General features: G+C 33.7%; 1 long non-coding RNA gene across 1 annotated transcript; it reads left to right on the forward strand.

The window, feature by feature from the left end:
- The first annotated feature begins 10,496 nt into the window (after positions 1-10,496).
- On the forward strand, positions 10,497-17,867 carry LOC123268132. The gene is made up of 2 exons (XR_006510163.1): positions 10,497-10,695; positions 17,826-17,867. It is a non-coding gene; the product is annotated as an uncharacterized LOC123268132 (long non-coding RNA).
- Positions 17,868-20,203: the final 2,336 nt, after the last annotated feature.

Genomic DNA, 20,203 nt, shown 5'->3' on the forward strand with positions numbered 1-20,203 from the left:
TTCGACCGATGGCAGCTCCAGTGGGACGCTGCAGAAAAAGGAAGATGGACGTATCGTCTTATACCGAGGATCGACGACTGGCTGAACCGGAGTCATGGAGAGGTTAACTACTACCTTACGCAGATGTTGTCAGGACACGGCTGCTTCCGAGCCTATCTTCACCGCTTTAAGCACGACGATTCTCCGGAGTGCCCATCCTGCCCAGGTGTCGCTGAAGACGTGGAGCACGTGATCTTTGCATGTCCTCGTTTTAACCAACAGCGCGATGAATTAGAGAAGATTCTAAAAAAGAGAATTCAACCGGAGACAATAGTAGAAGAAATGCTGTCATCAGAAGCTGTCTGGAACGCCACGAGCACCTTTGCCACTGAAGTGCTTACAGAGTTGCGGTCCATCGAGAGAAAAAGAGCAGAAAACAGAAACTAGAAGGGAGATAGAAATAAAAAACATCTTAGCCACCAGAAGGAAGAGCGGCAGCTAATTCCTCCCCCCGCGAAGAAATGCCTTACGGCGGTACCATGGGGGATCAGAGGATAGAAGAGAAAGGGGTTTAGGGTTTAGTGGGTAGGGGCGTTAGTGTCGAGTTAGTATGACGCTGCGTCGAGTCGCCACATATCCAGGCCAAACAGCTATGCCTAGAATCCGTAAAAAGGATTCCCCCCCCTACAAAAAAAAAAAAAAAAAAAACACACACACACACACACACACACACACACACACACACACACACACACACACACACACACATACATATAGACATAGTGACAACCTCGCGGGGATAGTCAGGGAAGCTTCCTGTGACCTTCAAACGTCGAGATCTGATGAAAACTCGATTTTTGCAAAACGGGGTGAAAACAATAACTTCCCGATTTTTGAAAATCTGAGATTTTTAGCGGGAAGTTAAAAAATTAGGAAAACGGTTGACCCTGAAGGCCATCCCTGCAACTTCCCGCTAATTCCATACTTAGGCGCTTAAAATTGCACCAATGGCGTTTTTGAGCTCTTCGAGCTCAAAAATACAATTTATGGGTTATTTTGAGCTCTACAAGCTCAAAGAGATTGTCTTCCTATGCTTTTGAGCTCTTCAAGCTCAAAAGTCTGATAGGGATTTGATGACACTATTTTTTGAATTTTTAAACCGCAATAACTTTTGAATGAATAAACTGATTTTCACGCGGTTGGCAGCATTCGACGCAGTTTTTTAAGCCTCACAAGAAATCTTAAATTTTGAATTGATCGCGCTAAAAATTTCGGAGTTATTCCGAAAAAACACTTTTTTCGGTTTTCTTTCGTTCACGATATCTCTCGAACGAATCAACCGATTTTGACCGGACTGGTGGCGATCGACGTGGTTTTTTGAGATTAGAAGCTGATTAGTTTTTGGAATTGAACCATTAAGCCGTTTAAAAGTTATTCCAAAAAAACCAAATTTAAAAAAAATTTTTTTTTTCAGTTTTTTGAAGATTTCTCAAAATCTATTGATCTGCATCGGTCCAAATAGTTTTCAAAATCTAAGTTTGGTCAAGCCCTTTCGAATGGCACCAAACGCGATGAATCGGTCAAGCCGTTCAAAAGTTATAAGCGGTTCACATACGTTCACACACACACACACACACACACACACACACATACACACACACACACACACACACACACACACACACACACACACACACACACACACACACACACACACACCTAACTCTGTGGAGCTGGTCGCAGAGTACAAAAAAGCCCGTCGATCCCTGAACAAAGCCATCAAAGATAGCAAAAGAAAATGCTGGAAGGAGCTCATCAACGAGGTGGACAGAGATCTGTGGGGTAGGCCGTATAAGGTGGTCATGACCCATCTTAAAAACCAGCTAATGCCATCACCCACGTATCCTCAACTCCTACAGAAGATCGTAAACGCGTTGTTCCCCGAACAAAGCAAGTTTAACTACCTATTAGCGCAGAATGAAATGGATGACATTCCATTTGTCACGGAGGGAGAACTGATGGAGGCTTGTAATCGTGTAGGGAACAATAAAGCGCCGGGATTGGACGGGGTCCCCAATATTGCTTTAAAAACAACTATAAAAGCAGTGCCATCATTGTTCCTGGACGTCTACGACACATGCCTCAAGGAAGGGATTTTCCCTCGGAAGTGGAAGCAGCAACGACTAGTACTACTTCCAAAAGGGAAAAAGCCACCAGAAGAACCGTCATCTTATCGACCACTTTGTATGTTAGACACGACAGGTAAGATACTTGAGCGTATAATCCACCAAAGAATAGAAGCAGTTGTCGATCCACTCCTGGCAGACAACCAGTATGGTTTTCGGAAAGGACGATCAACCCTGGACGCAATCAACTTGGTTTTTGCAACGGCCAAGGAGGCAATCGAAGGGATCAGATGGAAGGGTGGAGCGAAGAAGTACTGCCGGGTGGCCACTCTGGACATCAAAAATGCCTTCAACTCCGCCAACTGGGACTGCATTATGCAAGCCTTGGAAGAGCGTACCAGGATACCTACGTAGGATAGTGGCTAGCTACTTCACAGACAGAATCCTGAGATACGACACGAACAATGGTCCAAAAGAGTATGATATTACCGGAGGTGTACCCCAGGGTTCTGTTCTGGGTCCACTTCTGTGGAATGTCATGTATGATGGCCTGCTGAGACTGACTCTTCCAAGAAGTGTCAAGCTTGTTGCATATGCAGACGATGTAGCTGTCGTAATCGTTGCGAAACACCTAGATGAGATAAACCACATGTTCGGTATCACCTTTGAGAAAGTTAACCGGTGGATGGATTCAATGAATCTACAACTGGCTAAACAGAAGACTGAGGCTGTGCTTATTACCAGCAGAAAAGTGATAGAGACCATAAAACTGAAAGTCGGAGAACAAGAAATCACATCACAACCATATATCCGATATCTGGGAGTGATGCTTGATGCCCGACTCAACTTTAAGCAGCAAGTCGAACACGTGAGTGCAAAAGCATCAGCAGTGGTAGCTAGCTTAGCACGACTGATGCCAAACGTCGGAGGCCCAAAGCAGAGCAGAAGACTACTATTATCATCTGTAGTCACATCAGTGCTCACTTACGGAATATCTATATGGGCGGACGCACTAGAAAAGCAAGAATCATGGAGAAAGGCTGGACCAGTCTACCGTCTGAGTGCCTTAAGAGTAGAAAGTGCCTTCCGCACAATATCTATGGAAGCAGTGTGTGTCATCTCCGGAACTTTGCCTCTCAGAGTCTTAGCTGAGGAAAGACGGATCCTTTACCAACGAAAGAAGTCGACCACACTAAGCGCTGAGGAGCTTGGAACAGAAGAGCGGCAGAGGAGCATAAGTAGATGGCAACTACAGTGGGATGCCACAGTGAAGGGTAGGTGGACGCATCGTCTCATACCAAGGATCAACGTTTGGCTGAACCGGAGTCACGGTGAGGTCAACTATTATCTTACACAGATGTTATCAGGACACGGCTGTTTCCGGGCGTATCTCCACCGCTTCAAGCATGATGATTCCCCGGAGTGCCCGTCCTGCTCAGGAGTCAATGAAGATGCAGAGCACGTTTTCTTTGAGTGCCCACGTTTTTACCCACAGCGAAATGAGCTGGAGAATATCCTGAAGAGGAAAATCCAACCAGAGACAACAGTAGCAGCAATGCTGTCATCAGAAGCTGTCTGGAACGCTACCAACACGTTTGCAACAGAAGTCCTTAAAGACTTGCGTTCCACCGAAAGAAAAAGAGCAAATAGCAGAAGATAGAAGGAAGGTAGTTAACACCTTAGCCACCAGAAGGAAGAGCAGTAGCTAGATCCTCCCTTCACGAAGTTATGCCTGACGGCGGTTTCCATGAGGGATTAGAGGAAAGAAGGAAAAGGGGTTTAGGGTTTAGTGGGTAGGGGCGTTAGTGTCGAGTTTTAGTATGACGCTGCGTCGAGTCGCCACATATCCAGGCCAAACAGCTATGCCTAGAATCCGTAAAAAGGATTCCCCCCCCTAAAAAAAAAAAAAAAAAAACACACACACACACACACACACACACACACACACATACATACAGACGCCGTGACAACCTCGCGGAGATAGTCAGGGAAGCTTCCTGTGACCTTCAAACGTCGAGATCTGATGAAAACTCGGTTTTTGCAAAACGGGGTGAAAACAATAACTTCCCGATTTTTGAAAATCTTCGATTTTCGAAGCGGGAAGTTAAAAATTAGAAAAACGGTAGACCCTGAAGGCCATTCGTGCAACTTCCCGCTCATTTCATACCTAGGTTCTTAAAATTGCACTAATGATGTTTTTGAGCTCTTCGAGCTTAAAAATACAATTTATCTGTTGTTTTGAGCTCTCTGAGCTTAAAGAGATAGCTTTTCTATGCTTTTGAGCTCTTCGAGCTCAAAAGTCTGATAGAAGTTTGATAAAACACAATTTTTCAAATTTTCAAACCGCAATAACTTTTGAATGAATGAACCGATTTTTACGTGGTTGGCGGCTTTCGACGTGGTTATTTATGTTAAGAGCTGATTAGTTTTTTAAATTGATCGGTAGAGCCGTGTGTAAGTGATTTCAGAAAATGTAAGAGCTATGTTAAAAAATTATTTGTTTCCAAATATTTCGTCGACGATATCTTTCGAACAAATCAACTGATTTTAACGTTCTTGGCAGCAATCGACGCGGTTTTATGATCTCAAAAAATTATTCTATGTGATCGAAAACGATCCGAAAAGAAATGTCGAAGTTATATGAAAAAAAAAATGTGAGCCGTCATAGGACGCCTGGCAGATGTGAAACATCGAAATTATTTTGTAAAAGTAATATGCAGAAAAGAACAGGTTGTGATAGGAACTAAATATGTCATAATGATAAAATAAAATATTACGATTTCTTTTCCAGATAACGATGACTATTTATTGAATAAACATTTATTTTCATTAAATACAAAAATTTACGAATTTATTTCAAATCGTGACTACTTAATTTGTTTAATCAGTGACTTCGGTAATATTTATATTCGATGTTGCCTCTGAAGACGGTATTACTGTGACAATTGGTCGATGGTAACTGAAGTATGTTACAAAAGTATTGGACGTAACATTATCAAGATATCTAATAAATACAGCATCTATTGTTGTTGCGTATCTGGTGGTAGGTTATTTTGGATTGTTATTATTTTGCAATTGAAATTCTTCTTGGAGAAACGTAATTAATGGCGTTGATTCATCTTTTGCAAAATTTACATCTGAAATCCCCAGCTAAAATCAATGGTAGTTTGTCTTTATTGGTTTTGAAAGTTATTGGGCCTCTGTGACTGTACGGAAATAATCTCTAGTGTAAAAATGAAATGATGTCATTTATTTTTTTATTAGGAGAAATGTACACAACAATCATCATTAATTCACTTCCATCTTCTAGTTTAACGTGTGAAGCACATATATCGCCAATAGATGTTTGGGAGACATGAACTTCTGTAGCATTTTGAATTACTAAATCCATGTTGAATGTAGTAATATGTGAAGTATTGTTGTTTTTATAAATGGCAACTCCAGCGGCTCTAACATTTCGTCTCTTAAATTTAGCTATACAATGAAAATTAGGTAAGTCAACTGATTCATCTGCAGGAAGCCATGTTTCAGTTAGTAATAAAAAGTTACTCCTTTGACAAATAGAATCTTGTTAATCAGTAGTATGTTTTCTAAGACTTTGGCAGTTTAAAGTATAAATGGTTAATTTATTTCTGGAGTTTATAAATTCAGTGATCTGTCCTTGCAATGTAGAATGTTTTTTTAGAAATAATCTTTTAAATTCTTGCTGTAAACTTGAAACTGATGGATCTACTCTTCTTGCTTGATAAAATCTTAAATTATCCTGACTGTTACATATAAACAACCCGTCAAGACTTGTTACTCGTGGTAAAGCTACGTAAAGTAATGAAATAGAATGACTTTTACTATACCCATAGACCACCTCGTCATATGTACCTCCTTGAGAGCTTAAATAAAAATTAGTATATTCTGGTACTATTAGATTAATAAAATCTTACATAACATTAATAATATGTCTTGTGTTTAACTGATCTTGGTGATGTCCAGTTTTAATAATAATATTTTGTGACCCTTGTGATGATTGTTGGGTTCTGAAATATTTATAAAAAATATGTTATTAAAATATACAGAAAAATTTAAATTGTCTTCAATATATTAGTAAACTCAAGAATCTTAGCTAGTTATTTCAATATATTACTAAATATCGTAAATTATAAATATTAATAATGAATGTTTCACTATAAATTTCACTATGATTATAGAAATTAATTAATTTTTTAATGTTCATATTAATAATAAATAAGAAAAACATTCGTTCGCTGCACGCCATCAGCTGATTTTGAAATACAATTCTGTCAGTCTTAATAAATTTATTCTCTAAGCAATTATTTTAATGCATAAATTTCAATAAGAATGAAATTAAAATTAATAATTAATTTAAAAACATTATAAGCAATGAAATTTATGTGAATTTTAATCTACCAAGAGAGTAGATTTTACATTTACTGGCGCTCAAAACACACTAAATATACGCGTGCTTAATGCACAGATAAATGCATACGTTAATTATAAAAATATAATAAACTTACTGATGACTTGATAGTGTGTCATAGTGTGATTTTGCTTTCTTTGCAGGAGGCTGATCACTTTCACTCTCTAAATTATCACGGTCAGACATTTTATTATCAGAAAAATAATTTGTTTTCAAGTAAAACACAGGTTATGTGTACTGTAGTAAACAACACTGTATACTCTACGGAGTATACACTATAGGTATCCGAGCTCAGTGTAGCGAGAGAGATGGCTTAACGCCATCGAGTGGGAGAGAATCGCACAGTCGATTGCGCATGGCGACGCGTCGCCACACCGTACACACCACTGCATACAGACTGTATATATACCATCATATAGCGTGGCGACGCGTCGCCACGGCATGCGTCACCACACCAGAAATCGGTTTTACGTGCAGCTATAGATGTTTCACATCAAAAACACTTTTTTCGGTTTTTTTTCGTTCACGATATCTCTCGAACTAATTAACCGATTTTGACCGTATTAGCAGCGATCGATGTGGTTTTTCAAGCTTAAGGGCGAATTAGTTTTTGAGGCTTATCGATAAAGCTGTTTAAAAGTTATTCCAAAAAAACCACTTTCAAAAATGATTTTTTTCTTATTTTTTTGAGATTTTTCAAAATTTCTCAAAATCTATCGGTCCGAAACAGTTAAAATTCTCAGGAAATCTTAGTTTGAGGGAACTCTTTAGAACGCCGTTTGGTACGTTCCGATCGGTTCAGTCGTTCAAAAGTTATAAGCGAGTCACATAGTCACACACACACACACACACGCATACACACATACACACACAGACGCACGCGCGCGCGCACACACACACACACACACACGCAACCAGATTCACTAGTAGAAGCAATGTTGTCATCAGAAGCTGCCTGGAATGCTACCAACACGTTTGCAACAGAAGTCCTTAAAGACTTGCGTTCCACCGAAAGAAAAAGAGCAAATAGCAGAAGATAGAAGGAAGATAGTTAACACCTTAGCCACCAGAAGGAAGAGCAGTAGCTAGATCCTCCCTTCACGAAGTAATGCCTGACGGCGGTTTCCATGAGGGATTAGAGGAAAGAAGGAAAAGGGGTTTAGGGTTTAGTGGGTAGGGGCGTTAGTGTCGAGTTAGTATGACGCTGCGTCGAGTCGCCACATATCCAGGCCAAACAGCTATGCCTAGAATCCGTAAAAAGGATTCCCCCCCCTACAAAAAAAAAAAAAAAAAACACACACACACACACACACACACACACACACATACATACAGACATAGTGACAACCTCGCAAGAATAGTCAGGGAAGCTTCCTGTGACCTTCAAACGTCGAGATCTGATGAAAACTCGATTTTTGCAAAACGGGGTGAAAACAATAACTTCCCGATTTTCTTAGCGGGAAGTTAAAAATTTTTCGATCGTACAGCACTTTCTGGTGCTTTGCATCATGAGTGATGCAATAGCTATAATTTATGAATGCGTTGATGAATAACGAAGTGTTAGACAGCATTTGACACAGTTGATTAAGTACAAGACAGTAGGGGAGGGTGGGGCAGAGCGGCCCCTCTAAGCCGATTATTACTTTTTGTGGTTTTTTAACATCTTATTAGTTTACCTTGGCTCTACGATGAACGAATTTACCAAAATTTTGGAAAAAATCTTGAAAAAAAATTTTTTTTCTGGGGCATAACGGCCCCCACCAAAAAATGATAAAAAAAAAATTTTTTTTTCCACCATTAAAAATACTTTGAAAAATATAAAAGTATTTCCTTATTTTTATCACTCTCTAGATTTCGTTATCATTCGAAAAATAACTGCTATACCTGATGCACCTCGTTTCTTTCCGCCTCTAACCTCTTTTATTTTCTAAAAAATCATTATAATTATAATGGTTATTCAATTGCCATGAAAATCATTATACTCCTGCTAAATTTAAATTTAAAACTGCCGCTGAAACGTAAAAGAACTTGAAAGAAAAAATAGAAGTGAAGCTAAAAAGAAAGTAACTCAAAAACAAAAAAAAGTCAATTAAAAAAGAAAAAAATTTTTAAAATGAAGGCTCAAAAAATGGAAAAAAATAATTGTCATTGCCTTTAATGCCATGAACTTTATTTAAAATCCACTGAATCATTGATTGTGCAAAAGTTGCAAGAAATGGTCCCATGATTCGTGTGCGGGAATCAATGAAGATATTCTGAAGAATACATTTGTCACTATTGTGAAAAATAATTAATTAATTGTAAATAATTTACATTTGATACTTTATTTTAAAATGTTAATATTGTTACGTTTTTGAAAATTCATCGTTGATAATAATTAATAATTTAATAATTGTAAATGATTAACATTTAATGTTTTGCTGAAGCATTTTAATTTTGTTACGTTTTATGAAAATTTATCATAACTAATCAAACAATCAATAATTTTCTTAGGATTTAATAATACAAATAATTAATAATTCAATAATTGAAAAGAATTTACATTTCAGACTTTATTTGAAATTATTAATATTGTTAGGTTTTTGAAAATTTATAATAATTTGGTGAAAAAAAAAAAAATGTTTTTTGACCAAATTTTGAAGGGGGGCCGTTATACGCCAGGTATAATATATCAGCTCAAAAATATATGAATATATTAGATAAAAGATAATTTGGTAAAAAAAAAAAAAAATATATTTTTTGACTAAATTTGGAAGGGGGGCTGTTATACCCCAGGTATAATATATTAGCTCAAAAATATATAAATATTTATATCAGATTTAAGATAATTTGATGAAAAAAAAAATTTTTATCTGACCAAATTTTGAAGGGGGGCCATTATACCCCAGGGGGCCATTATACCCTACCCTCCTCTATATTCAATGTTCGAAGTCGATTGGTCGAACATTGTGGATCAAATTAAAATAGTTTCATGATTGAATCAGTTTCATATATGTGTTGAAAATTTGAGGCTATTACGGGTATTTAAAGAGTAGTAGTCAACTTGAGTTAAGCTATTGTTGACTTATGACGTTTTGTTACTAATTTATTGTGACTTTATCAAGTTTATCACAAATCAACATATTTTCGATGCAGTGAAATAAATCAAGTTGAAATTGAAAATAATAAAGTTTAATTACAATTATAAAACAATTATTATTTTACGCATGTTTATTGATGTAAATTATTCTCTAAGTATTATTTTTTTTTCAGATGTTTAGAAAAAAACCCTGATAATCGACCTGCTATGGCCGAAATTATTCAGCATCCTTTTATCGAAGAAGTACCAGGCAACGATTTTACGGTAATTATACATAGTTCAATGGTAGAGATAGATCACTAACAATACGTTAATATACTGAAACACTAAATTTTTGTTTTATTTATTTATTTATTTATTTACATCAAGACCCAACAGCAATTGCCAATAACAGGGTCACTAGATAATAACTTTAACGTCCTTTTACAAGATTATATTACATATAAAAGAAAAGGTATAAATAGCAATGTTTTAATACACTTGCATTTTGAGAAAATGAAAAGAAAAGAAAAAAAATAGGAAAAGAAAAACAGAAAAATTTGTGTTTTTTAAACATCTGTATAAATTTGAAAACTTAGCTAAAAGAATTTAAATTGGTAATAATACATTATTTAGTTTAATAATACAATTTTTGAATTAAGACAAGTTTCATTTAAAACACAGACGTTAAACTCAACAGACATTATTACAATATATTGTTCCAAGTTTTGACTCAAGGCTACAAGCGTTGCAACAATAAACTGAGAAGTGTTTAATAAAGAATTCAATAGAGTTATTTTCTTTTTTATCTTATTTTCTGTTTTCTTTAAAAATTTAATTACTCAGACCATTAAACCTCGCGGATAAGTAAACAATCGTTTAAGCTTCTAAAAATGGGATTCGCTCCTCTGAAATATTCCGCTTCCGTGAACAAATAAATGTTGTTGGTTTTGGATTATTTTATTAAATCTGGACAGAAGTTCTCACGCGTGCCAGTTAATTTATTTTACTTACTTACAATATTAACTGCGGTGATTATTCTGCCTCCCCGGGAAAAAATGATCAGATCTGATCAGAAATGAACAGGCATCAGTCTTCAGGTCTGATCAGATATGAGAAATGACCGGGTCTGATCAGACTTGGCCAGGCATGTTCATGTCTGATCAGAGCTGTTCATGTCTGATTCGATCAGGTCCATAAAATAAAAAAAAACAGATTGGTGCCGATGGGGATTCGAACCACGTATGTTGCGCTCTTCAGACTGATACTTTACCTGTTGACTCAATAACTTATCTTAACCTTAGTGTACCTTTCAAACTATTTTAAGTAATTTAAATTTTATACATGACTTATCCTTAGAGTTAACGGAGTTCTATACTTAATTTATCAATTATTAATAATTAATTCTACACAGTAAAAAATTTCACGTCATTGCGTCAAAAAATTTTGTGTTAAAAATTTTTAAGTTAAATATTTAACACTTTTTTGTGTTGATTTAACAGAATAAATGTTAAATTTACACATAAAAGTGTTAAATATTTAACACAAAAATTTTTAACACTAAGATTTTTGACGCAATGACACAAAATTTTTTACTGTGTATATTAGAGTGATTTATTTGGGACGGCTATATATTTTTTTCGCTCCATTAACATATGGTTCTATGTGAAGTCAAAAAAAAATTTCTTTAAGGTTTATTCCGTAATTATAATTTTATTGTTTTCTTTTAAAATTGAAGTTTTTTTTAATTAAAACGTATAGAAAGTAAAGAATTATTTGTGTGTTCTACAATTAAGCAGCCTTTGACACGACTGCAATAGACCAAGGCGTAGCTTAAGATAAAAACAGACATCTTAAAAGGACTTATCGCGTATCGATATCAACTGATATATTTTGGTATTTTCACGCTATTAAACTCAAACTTTTACTCAATAATCTTATTTTTCGCGTATTCAATGGAACACAGTAAAAAATTTTATGTCATTGCGTCAAAATTCATCGTTAAAAATCATCGTTTTGGCACGGAAAATTAAAAAGTTTATGCTGATATAAGCCGAAATTTTTGATGAAAGTTGTACATTTAAAATTTATAAGGGGATAGAAACTGATATGTCATACGGAACAAATTAATTTTAAAAATAGAACTGCAGTCTATAGTCGATAAAATTTTCCTTCCAGACATAAAATATCATTTAAGAGGGCAAATCATGCATGAACAGTTCTTGTCAGCTGATATATGGAGTTTTGATCCTTATCTATTTTAGGCTAGATCAGACATGATCAGACATGGACAGTAGGGTGAGCCAAAAAAACTAACCTATCAAATTTATGGGTTTAAATGAACTTATATATCGAAAAAAAAATTTCCCTGCAAGGCAGGATTTTTAGCTTAATTTTAAAAGGTGTCGGTGAGCATTCAAAGTTTCCCATTTAAATAACACGTAAGAACATCTTTTTTCATTAAAAATAATATAACTTTTGAACCGCTTGAGATAAAAATTTTTTGACGGTAGATTCTTAGAGGGAATTAAATTTTCTACAAAATAATGCCTGGTTCTATTTTTTAAAATCAAAAATTAACATTTTTACTGGTCATAAAAATTTAACGAAAAATCAAAATAAGCAATTTTGGGCATTTATTGTTAGAAATTTTTATATTTAAAGAAATAAATTACTTTTAAATGAGATAAGTAGAGGAAGGGGAAGGGGTAATAAGTATAATTTATGTAAAAGCGTCGTGTAAAGCTCCTTGTCCGATAAGCGCTCCAGCTCAAGACTTAGAGTTCTTGAAAAAGTTAATTAATTTTAAAAATATTAATAAAAAAATTTCAAATGCTACTGTATCAAAATTTTTGCGACATTTATGGTATCTGACAGAAAAACTTGCTGCTATGTCATTTTCCGATTCTAGTATTACACGGAGAAAGTAAACTGTAATTAATAATAGTCGATTTGTAAGATGTTATGATCAACTACTAAAAATTACCTTTTCAAACAGTAAAATCGTGATTTTACTATTCACTTTATAATATTTATTATTTAAAGGCTATAATTTATTCTTTAAATGGAAGAAAATACTATTTCAATTAGTAATATTCGCTATGTGAATGTCGAAAATGTTAAAGTATAACAATTAAGAATTTTGACTTTGATATTTATCATTTCATGCCTAAAAATGATTGTATGATATGTAAAAAGTATAAAATGAAGATACTAAATTTCTAATACAAGCAACGTCAATATTTACGAAGTAAAATGGTAAATTTTAAGCGCAACGCTAAAAATGAAAGCATAATTATTGACCTGCTTGGAATGGTAAAATGTATATGGGGTATTCCATGTCAAATCGACCACTTTTGAACCCGACCCCTTTAGATTTAGCTGAAACTATACTATTCTTTTCCACTTTTTGAAAAACATTTTTGAGAATTTTTTGAAATTTTTTTATCCAATCTAAAAAAAGTTATGAATTTTTCAAAAAAATGGCTTTTTTACTTTCAAATAGCCATAACTTTTTTAGACTGACTTTTGGGTACCTTTTTTTGTTAAAAATTTTTGTTTTTGAATGAACTTTTTGAAAAAATACACAAAAAAAATTTAACATGATCAATTATATAAAATAATCGGTTTTTTTTAAGTAAAATCGTCATTTTTTCGAAGTCCTCAATTTTTTTTTTTCTCAAAAAAAACTTTAATTAATTTGACAACTATCCCCGCTAATCCCGAGCAGGGCCGATTTTTTTCTATATTTTTTTTATTTATTAAAAAAAAAATTGTCAAATTTTCATAAATGGAAAAAATTTTTTTTCCGTAAACTTTATTTTTATCATAAAACAAATATAATTTAACGAATTTATGATATAATATTCTCAATTTATAGACTTAATTTACGAATATAATGACTAAGTTTAATGATTAATACAGTTAATATCCAATGATTTCTCAAAAACAATACAAAAAATTATTTATTAATTTCCTCTCTGGCGTTTTAATATTTTACAAATTCTGTGTTCATTAGAGTTTGAAAATTTTTTAACATACAAACAACCATTTTTGTCCGGAATTATACAATGTAGTTGTTGAGTTCCTACAATTGGTTTCGTTTTCAAAAATCTGTCATTTAAATCAGTTAATGCTGTATTATAATCTTCTTCTGGAGAAAATTTAACTATGATATTTGGTAAGTTATTCGGATTAGAAGCCCATCCAAAAAATTCTGTCGGTGTTGTTATTTGTTTATCAACTGCAAGTTGGAGACTTGCTCTTGCTGCGTGTCGTTTGATGATGCCACCAATTCCATCACATGGACCTTTGCCTTGGGCAGTCGCAGAAAAATGCCATTCAACAGGAATATTAAAATCATCTTCATGATAATATAAACTTACAAAATTTTTAAAGTTTTTGAACTGTGGAGGAGCTCCATCAGAAAAATAATAAATTTTGTTACCGCGTTCAGGAAGACTTTTTACATAATCAGTTATTAATTTGATGAAAACATGAACAGCAAAGGCATCGTGATTATTACAGTTTGAAATAATCACTAAACTTTTGTGTTCAAGTTCATCATTTACTTTGTAATAAATAACCACCGGAAAAACTGTTGCCTGGTTATTATTCCAGTGAAAACCAGATGCTGCATTTTGTACTACGAACGCATAATTCTCTGCAAAATCACAAATAATGACAAATTCATTTGGTTTCAGTATTTCTTTCAATGTTTTCAAAAACTTGGCTTGTTCTTTAGCAATAAATGAGTGAGGTAAAAGAACTTTTAGTTCACTACAAAAGTTTTCAACAAATTCTTCTGTAGGCTTGATAAAAGTTTCCAAACTACTTCTCGGTTTTGATATCCAATACTTATACGTGATATTTTCGATCTCCTAATTCTTAAAACATGTTAGTAGAATGTTACTCAACTCATCTACCCCTGGACAGTTGTTACATCCACCCAAATAACATTGCACCGATCGAGTCTCACAAATTATCATGTCCAAACAATCACTATAAGGTTTCATGGGCTTTTCTGTATTCATTGTTAAAAAATGAATATTTGCACCTAAAAGAAAAGTTATTAAATAAACAGAAAATTCACACGATTATAATTATTAATTAATTTGATAATTACCAAGCATCATCAACTTAAAGTTTTGATAGATCGTACATACACAGATGGTGTGTGTTCCACTTGCTCCTGATAACACACAATGTTTCTCGACGTGTATTCGATTACCATCATTATTTCGAACTGAAACAAAGTCTTCTATACTGGGCATCAAAGAACTATACTCATCATCGTTATGAAAATTCTCAAATTTTAATAATATTTGATGAGTAATTGTCCTCCCTATACAAAAAATGTTAAGTAATTCAGTCTTAAGATGTACCAGAAACATCAATTCCATGCTATACCTACCTAATTTCGATTCAGGTGTTGAAAGTTAACCCTTTTCTTCAACTAACTTTTTTGCTACCCTTGTTAAATGTCGTGATGTATTCATAGTTTCACAAACACGTCTTTTACTCCATTTTTCAGGTAACAATGTTATAATTTGTATTTTTAAAGACTTATCCGTTTCTTTATTATTGAATTTATCATGCAGCATTTTAATTAAAGAGCGAAAATTTTCACCATCGTCGTCGATCGATTCTTCATCGGCAGCTGAGAGCAAAATTTTTTTTAAGCTGTTAGATATCTGATTTATATTATTATTTAAAAATTGATAATCATTCAATTTTTTTGAAGGAAGTGGCGATTGATTCAACAGTCGCAATGTATCGTTTATAACGGATAATTGAGTTGCAGCGCTAACTTGGGATGCCGAGCTTGATTGTGAATTTTTGGGTTCGCTATTAAACGACAAGAAACCTTAAAAAAACAATGAAACATGTAGTTGCTAGGAATGTATTTAAGTAATGTATGAATAATTTTAAAAAACTTACGGAATCATAAGGATAACGGGAGATCCGTGGCAGTTGTGTTACTATCACTGTCAGCACTATCATTGTTCTCATTGTTGTCACTAGAATCATCTTCATGGTCACTTGCATCAACATTAGGATCATCACTAGTATTTGTTTGTTCCTTCACTAATTTTGAAGCTTCTTTTCGACACGAACTGCATAACAAATAATTTTCATCTAATCCTAACGTTACTTTCATAATGTCAGTTGCTGGACGTAAACCCATTTTTCTCGAATGTGATTCCAACTTAAATAAATTACAACATCGATCGAATTGCTTTATTGATGTCATAATTTCTTCATAAAATTCTTCCAATCAATTTAGATTCATACAATAAAACAATTAGCTTTTCAAATAACACCAAATCAAGATAGCCTTCATAAACTATAATAATTATTTATTTATTCAGCAAATGTAATATCAACAATCTTTCACTAGACACTTGATCGCACAAAAGATTAACAGCAATTTACAGGTTATGTTTTAAACAGTATGAAAAAACCGTATTTATAAATCGATACACACTAGCGTATAGTTTCTAGTATGCTGACTATAGGTAAGTCTACAATTGTCCTACCCTAGTTTATCGACCTTTCTGATAGGTTAAAATTTGAATCTTGATGATTATATTCATAAATTAAATGTATAAATTGAGAATATTATATCATAAAATCGTTAAATTCTATTTGTTTTATGATAAAAATAAAGTTGACGGAAAAAAAATTTTTTCCATTTACGAAAATTTGACAATTTTTTTTTAAATAAATAAAAAAATTATAGAAAAAAACGGCCCTGCTCGGGATTAGCGGGGATAGTTGTCAAATTAATTAAAGTTTTTTTTTGAGAAAAAGAAAAAAAAAATGGCGGACTTCGAAAAAATGACGATTTTACTTAAAAAAAACCGATTATTTTATATAATTGATCATGTTAAATTTTTTTCGTGTATTTTTCCGAAAAGTTCATTCAAAAACAAAAATTTTTAACAAAAAAAGGTACCCAAAAAACAATGTCTAAGAAAGTTATGGCTATTTGAAAATAAAAAAGCCATTTTTTTTGAAAAATTCATAACTTTTTTTGGGTTGGATAAAAAAATTTTTATAAAATTCTCAAAAATGTCTTTTAAAGGGTAGAAAAAAATAGTAAAGTTTCAGCTAAATCTAAAGGGGTCGGGTTTAAAAGTGGTCGATTTGGCATGGAATACCCCTTATATTAAAACTAGAATTTTTACTGTTTCAAATGTTAAATTCTCCCAGAGTGAGACCCCCTTCCCCTAATCTGAGTTCCCTTCCTCCTCATAATATGGACTATATATTAAAATGGCAATTTTTACTGTTTGAAACTGTAATTTTTTACGATGAGAGAGTCGTTATTTACTATAGTGGCAGCTACTAATCACTTATTCTCGATATCAAATTATAAATTGTGGCTTTTATACTTTCTACATTAAGTTCTGTAATATTTATATTTTTGCCACTTCGATGTCCGCTGTACTGTTTGATACTATAAAAATTAACCGGAATTGGAGAGTTTAACCGAAAAAAGAATATTATTATCTAAAAATTTACTTGACACGATTTGTTTCAAAGACATCAGTTATTTTATCACAAATTTTGTTCTCTTCCTTTTCAATCGCGTTTACCATTTTTTTTAACTTCTAAACTTATACTAGAATCGAAAAATGACATAGCAGCAAGTTTTTCTGTCAGATACAATAAATGTCGCAAAAATGTTGATACAGTAGCATTTGAAATTTTTTTATTAATATTTTTATAATTAATTAACTTTTTCAAGAAGTCTTGAGCTGGAGCGCTTATCGAACACGGAGCTTCAAATCACGCTTTTACATAAATTATACTTATTACCCCCTCCCCTCCCTCTACTTATCTCATTTAAAAGTAATTTATTTCTTTAAATATAAAAATTTCTAACAATAAATGCCCAAAATTGCTTATTTTGATTTTTCGTTAAATTTTTATGATCAGTAAATATATAAATTTTCGATTTTTAAAAATGGAACCAGGCATGATTTTGTAGGAAATTTAATGCCATTTAAGACTCCACCGTCAAAAAATTTTTATCTCAAGCGGTTCAAAAGTTATATTATTTTTAATGAAAAATGATTTTTTTACGTTTTATTGAATTGGGAAACTTTGAATGCTCACTGACACCTTTTAAAATTAAGCTAAAAATCCTGCCTTGCAGGGAAATTTTTTTTTCGATATATACCCGGAAAAAAATGATCAGACATGAACAGTCATGAGTCTTCAGGCCTGACCAGACATGAAAAATGACCATGCCTGATCAGGCATGTATTGACCTTATCAGGCCTGATCAGACATGGTCAGATCTGAAAGCCCATTGTTACTTTTAATTAATTATTTTGCTTAATTTTATGAATATAGTACTTGATAGAGTCATACGCAATTCTATATAATGAATTAAAATTAAAAAAAATGATTACATCTAATTGCACGGCCGTAACACCAGCAGTCACTAATCCAACTACTAACCACGCTCAATGCTGCTTAACTTTTGTGATATCCGTGCACCCTGAAGTTCCCGCTTACTGTGCTGCTATCTTATGTGACAACAATTCTATGAAGTACATAACATATTAAATAAGTTTATTATAAATATAATATAAAAATTAAATTTATAATATATTTTGATAGTCCTAATTAATTTATTTAACTGAATCTCATTATAACATCACATTTATTAAAATAATAAAATAAGTAATGATTTTAATATTAGGCAAGAGCAGAGCAGACCAAAACATCTCATAGGAAATGTAACAAATTTTTTATTTCAAAATTATTTAAACGTAATGATAAAATTTTTATCATTTATCAATAATTTTGCACATTTTGTGATGTCCAAAAAAATTTTTTCCATCAAAGAAAAAAGCTATTATATCCTCATTACGAATTTAAAAGTGGACTTACTCTGACCATGCAAGTCTGATCAGATCTACTCGGAAAAAAATGATCAGACCTGACCATGACTGTTCATGTATGATCAGGCCTGAAATTAGACCTGCTCATGCCTGTTCATGTATGATCAGGCCTGAAATTAGACATAGTCAAGCCTGTTTATGCCAGTTTATGTCTGAAGTGTTATATACGCTCAGGCCTGATCATACCTGTCCATGCCTGATTATGCTAAAGACCAAATATGCTAAGAAGAAATTTTTGAATACGTTCAGTGTGTGCACATTAATTTCGATTAATAAATTTGTAAATTATCAATAAACGGTATATTTTATTATTTAATGAATAAAAGTATTTTGGTTATCATTAAAAACCTACTGTAGAGTAAATTTAATAAACTTTTCTAGGCATAAACAGACATGAACAGGCCTGAGCATATTTAATGCTTCAAACATGAACAGGCATGGATAGACATGAACAGGCCTGAGTGTACTTCACGCTTCAGATATGAACAGGCATGGACAGGTCTGATCAGACATGAACAGACATGAGCGTATTTAACCCTTCAGACATGAACAGGCCTGATCAGGCGCGAACAGGCATGATCAGACCTGAGCATATTTGACGCTTCAGATATAAGCAGGCATCAACAGGCATGATCATGTCTAATTTCAGGCCCGATCATACATGAACAGGAATGATCAGGTCTAATTTCAGGCCTGATCATACATGAACAGGCATGGTCAGGTCTGATTATTTTTTTCCGGGATAGGTTCATTTCAACCCATAAATTCGATAGGTTAGTTTTTTTGGCTCACCTTAATGGACAGGTCTAATCAGGTCTGAGCGTATTTAACGCTTCAGACATGAACAGGCATGGACAGGTCTGATTAGGTCTGAGCATATTTAATGCTTCAGACATGAACAGGCTTGATCAGATCTGATCAGGTCTGAGCGTATTTAATGCTTCAGACATGAACAGATATGAGCAGGCATGAACAGACTTGATCAGGTCTGATCAGGTCTGAGCGTATTTAACGGTTGAGATATGAACAGGCATGGAAAGGTCTGATCAGGCCTAATTTTAGGCCTGATTATACACGAACAGGCCTGATCAGGTCGGATTTCAGGCCTGATCAGATATGAACAGGTCTGATCAGCCCTGATCATTTATTCCCGGGTCCTTGATTGACCCTTTTGATTGAATATAGAAAGTCGTAGTAGATAAATAGTGGTATTTTCAGTAATGATGTGTGTATAGCGGTAATTACAATAAACTTAACATTATTACACAAAATAAGCACTTTTAATATAAACTGGTGATATTTCGGTAACGTAACTTAACAATGAAATAGAATACTTGTAACAATCGGAAGAATATTATTTAATATTATAAATATAATAGAGAATTAGTAGTGAATTATGGTGAATAGTCACCTATTAGTAGTGAAACAGAATATTATATTAATTAGTGATAACTTTTGGTGGTAAGTAATCACCTAATAGTGGTGATAGCGGTATAGTAGTAAATTGACTAAGAAATATCTAACGTGGTGGTTGACACCGGGGGATAGATCGAAGTGTCGATCACCGCTCAAGTTTTGAGGTTCGTAACTGATTTTCCCTTCCTCGTGTCGTCCTGTGACGTCACGGGGGCTACCCATTAATTTAGCTAGTGTTGGTAACGAAAATTTCGCGTGGTAGTTCGCTAGACTA

The sequence above is a fragment of the Cotesia glomerata genome, linkage group LG6 (assembly GCF_020080835.1).
Source record: "Cotesia glomerata isolate CgM1 linkage group LG6, MPM_Cglom_v2.3, whole genome shotgun sequence".
NCBI lineage: Eukaryota > Metazoa > Arthropoda > Insecta > Hymenoptera > Braconidae > Cotesia > Cotesia glomerata.